The 4,703-nt window shown below is 39.1% G+C and overlaps 1 pseudogene; it reads right to left on the reverse strand.

Annotated features, from left to right (window-relative positions):
• Nucleotides 1-3,134: 3,134 nt before the first annotated feature.
• On the reverse strand, nucleotides 3,135-3,706 carry LOC118615211 (annotated as a pseudogene).
• Between the last annotated feature and the right edge of the window lie 997 nt (nucleotides 3,707-4,703).

Raw genomic sequence — 4,703 nt, forward strand, 5'->3', positions numbered from 1 at the left:
AATTCTTCAATCAAAAGACATAGGGTAGCTGATTGGGTAAGAAAACATGACCCCTGTATATGCTGTCTACAAGAGACCCACCCTACAACAAAAGACTCACACAGGATGAAAGTGAAGAAATAAAAAATAAAAATTCCTAACAAATAGTAATGAAAAGAAGCTGGTGTAGCAATACTCATATCTGATAAAATACACTTGAAAATGAGAGCGATAATTAGAGACAAAGAAGGTCACTACATAATATAAAAAAGATGAATACAACAAGAGGATATTACCTTGGTAAATATATATGCACCAAATATAGGAGCACCAAAATATGTTAAAAAAACTTTGGAGGACTTCAAAGGAGAGATCAATAGCAATACAATGTTAAAGTGGGTGACTTTAGCATCCCATTGACACAACTGAATAGATCTCTTAGACAGAAAATTAACAAGGACACAGAGTCCTTAAATGATGAACTAGATCAGCTGGACTTCATCGATATTTACAGAATATTCACAGCAAAGCTATAGAATATACATTCTGCTCAAGTGCACATGGGACAACATTCTTTTTTTTTTTTTATCCTCACCTGAGGACATTTTTCCATTTTTTGTACAGATAGAGTGGGAGGGATAGAGAGGAAGAGAGAGAGAGAGAGAGAAACATCGATGTGAAAGGGACACATCGAGTGGCTGCCACCCGCACGACCAACCAGGGCCGGGGACAAACTGCAACCGAGGTACATGCCCTTAGCGGGAACCGAACCCGGGTCTCTCCGGACTGCAGGCCAACGCTCTAACCGCTGAGCCAAACTGGCCAGGGCGGAACATTCTTGAAGATAGACCACATGTTAGGACACAAAGTAAGTCTCTACAAATTCAAGAAGATTGAAATCATATCAGGCATCTCTCAGATCACAATAGTATAAAACTAGAAATCAATTACAACAAAAATACGCAAAAACATTTAGACACTTGGAGCTAAGTAGCATTTTATTAAACAACAAATGGGCTGCCAAAGCGATCAAGGAAGAAATTAGAAAATTCCTGGGAACCAACGAAAATGAACAAAGACCAACACAAAATCTAAGGGAAGCAGCAAAAGCAGTCCTAAGAGGGAAGTTCATAGTACTTACAGGCCTACCTCAAGAAACAAAAAAAATTTGTAATTGACTCTCTAACCCTACAACTCAAAGAACTAGAAAGTAAACAAAAAGAAGAAATGAGAGCAAGAGGAAGAAAAGACATAGTGAAGGTCAGAGCAAAAAATAAATGACACAGAAACAAACAAACAAACAAAATTCAAAAGATCAATGAAACCACGAAATGGTTCTTTGAAAAGATAAACAAGATTGATGGACTGTTGCCAGACTCACCATGAAACAAAAAGAGAGGACCCAAATAAACAAAATCAGAAATGAAAGAGGACAATAACAACTGACACTACAGAAATCAGAAATACAAAGGATCATTAAAACAAAAAATGAACAATTAATTATACACCAACAAATTAGACAATTTGATGAAATGGGCACATTTCTAGAAACACTGTCTCCCAAAACTGAACCAGAAAGAGAGAGAAAACTTGAATCGACCAATAACAAGGAAATTGAAGATGTAATCAAGAAACTCCCAGCAAACAAAAGCCCTGGCCCAGATGGCTTCACAGGGGAGTTTTACCAAACATTCAAAGAAAATCTAACCCCCATTCTCCCCAAACTGTTCCATTAAATCCAACAAGATGACACACTTTAAAACTCATTTTTGGAGGCCAACATAATTCTATTTCCAAAACCAGATAAAGACACTACAAAGAAAGAAAACTACAGGCCAGTATCCCTGATAAACACAGATGCTAAAATCCCTAACAAAGTATCAGCAAATCGGATCCAGCAAACATCAAAAAAATTATTCATCATGACCAAGAGGGATTCATCCCTGGGGTGCATGGATGGTACAATATCTGCAAATCAATAAATGTGATACATCACATAAACAAAATGAAAAACAAAAAAACATAGGATCATATCAATAGATGCTGAAACAATACTGGGCAAAATCCAGTACCCATTTTATTTCTGAGAAAACAACCTTTATGCTATGAGTAGTTGGAAAACTTAACTGGTACAAAAAAATAGTTTAGTCAAGTGGAGAGAAGAGAGAAACTGAGTGCCACCCAAGAGAACTGGTGGCTCCTCTGGGAAGGAAGCTGGACACAGTGAGGAGAGAGAGCACTGTGAACTAGAGCCAGACCCTACAGTCCAGGTGAGACAACTTGTGCCACCTTTGGAAGCATCTCAGCGCCTCAGGCATGACACCAAATTTCTATTTACTTAGCCCAGCTCTGGGGAGGAGGTACTGGGATACATGGGGTTGAAAATAGGTGATATGGACATCTTTTTTGAGAGTAACCGACAAAGTGGAAATTTTAAAAATAAATTTTCCATTTGACTTTATTTTCAAATACATTTTATTTTTTAAAAAATAATACGCTTTCTGTGGGGATGACAAATATCAGTAGTAGGAAATCCAATTATACAAAATACTACATCTAGTTTGGGGTAGATTTATTTATTTTTTGGTAACACACATGGAATGGTACTAATTACCCAGTAACTATAGGTAACTAACATAAAACCACAGAACTGTAGCTTTGCCACAGTTGCATGAAGTTGGGCCTTTCTGGCTGAGCACATTTTGAAAAAATCGATGCCCACTCCAGAGTTATGCCAATGGAATCTGTTCAGAAGTAAAGTTTCTGAAGTGGTGACTCACCAGAGTACCTTGCAGCTGACAGATGACAGGAAGATATGTTAATTATGAAGTAGTTACAGCCTAATTCACAAAAGTTACCATTTCTCTTTGTAGAAAGAAGCAAGAAGTGAAGAAATTCTTTGAATTAGCACCTGGTGTGTCAGGTGTGAGTGCAGAGGAGTGCTGTTAGAGCGGTGTCAGAAGGACCCTGGAGGATCAGTTGGTTGGACAACATTAATAATCATGGTTGGCTTCTAAATACTGGTACCAAGATGACTTCTGATTTGTGATCTTAGGTAAATTATAGATAAGTGAAAAAGGCCAGTAATCATACACTAAGATTAATAAACAGCAGTTCAAAATGAACCGCATGAGGGTTGTGCCTGCAGCAGGGTTTCACAAGACAAGGCACCCAGTTTTTTTTCTTCCCGCATCTGGCTTGCAGATCAGCTCTCACAGCCATTTCAAAAACCTCCCTCACTCCATCTTTGGTCTTTGCTGAACACTCCATGTACCTAAAAGTGCCAATCCTGTTTACCATATCTCTGCCTTCTTCCAGTTTTACTGGCTCCTGCTTCATCTTGGCTAGCTCCTGCCTTTTGTGCTCATCATTCCTAAGATCCTTCTTGTTCCCAACCAGGATGATGGGCACATTGAGACAGAAATGCTTGATTCCGGAGTCCCCCTTTCCAGGATGTTTTCTAAACTATCAGGGCTGTCAATGGAGAAACACATCAATATAACATCAGTGTCCAGATAGGAGAGGGGCCTCATGAGATCACAATATTGCTGCCCAGCTGTGTCCCACAAAGACAATTCTACCTGCTTTCAATATCTGCCACATAGTTGTCAAACACTGTAGGTACATACACTTCTGAGAACTCATCTTGGCAGCAAACAATGAGCAAGCAAGTCTTGCCACAGGCTCCATTACCAACAATCACCAATTTGTTCCAGATGGCAGCCATTGCTTATAAATGTGCTGCAAGACCATCAGACTATGTGGAAGAAGTTCTACAAAATGCTTTGAACTTCTCAGATGAAAGGCACTGTAGCATGTGGGACATGTCATACAGCGAGCAGTGCTGGTGTGTGTGTAGGTGTGAGTCAATGTGTCTGTCTCGGTACTACACAGGCAGACTCCAGCCTGCGAATGTCACCATTTTCCTGCCATGGGCCAGGTGGAAGTTATAGAGTGCTGTCCTGAAGAGCTCGTCCTGTGCACCACTAAGTGGACAGCCCAGGACCTTGGGGAGCCCCTGCCCAAGCCAGCCCAGACAGGGTACCACGCTCACTGCCCGCTGCATTGTCAGCACCCATTTTTGATAGAAACATTCAGCAATATGGGAATAGAGGATCATATCTTGACATAATAAAGGCAGTATATGAAACACCTATGACCAACATCATACTCAATGGGCAAAAACTAAAAGCATTTCCCTTAAGAACAGGAACAGGGCAGGGATGCTCACTCTTTTCTTGTTTAACATAGTACTGGAAGTCTTAGCCACAGCTATTAGACATGACAAAAACATAAAAGAAATCCCACTTGCAAAGGAGAAAGAGAAACCATCAATATTTGCAGATGACATAATATTGTACATAGAAAACCCTAAAGACTCCATCAAAAATCTACTAGATTTAATAAATTAATATGGCAAAGGAGCAGTTTACCAAATCAACTGCAAGAAATTGACAGCGTTCTTGTACACCATCAACAAATTCAATGAATGAGAAACTAACAAATCAACCCCATTTACCATTGTGGGGAAAAATTAAGATACCTACGAATAAACTTAACCAAAGCAGTAAAGGACTTATTCACAAACAACTACAAGTCACTGATAAATGAAATAGAGAAAGATATAAAAAAGTGGAATAATATAACTTATTCATGGATTGAAAGAATGAACATCATTAAAATATCCATACTACCCAAAGCAATCTATAGATTCAATGTAATCT

This window comes from Molossus molossus, unplaced genomic scaffold (assembly GCF_014108415.1).
Source record: "Molossus molossus isolate mMolMol1 unplaced genomic scaffold, mMolMol1.p scaffold_m16_p_4, whole genome shotgun sequence".
In the NCBI taxonomy this organism is placed as follows: domain Eukaryota; kingdom Metazoa; phylum Chordata; class Mammalia; order Chiroptera; family Molossidae; genus Molossus; species Molossus molossus.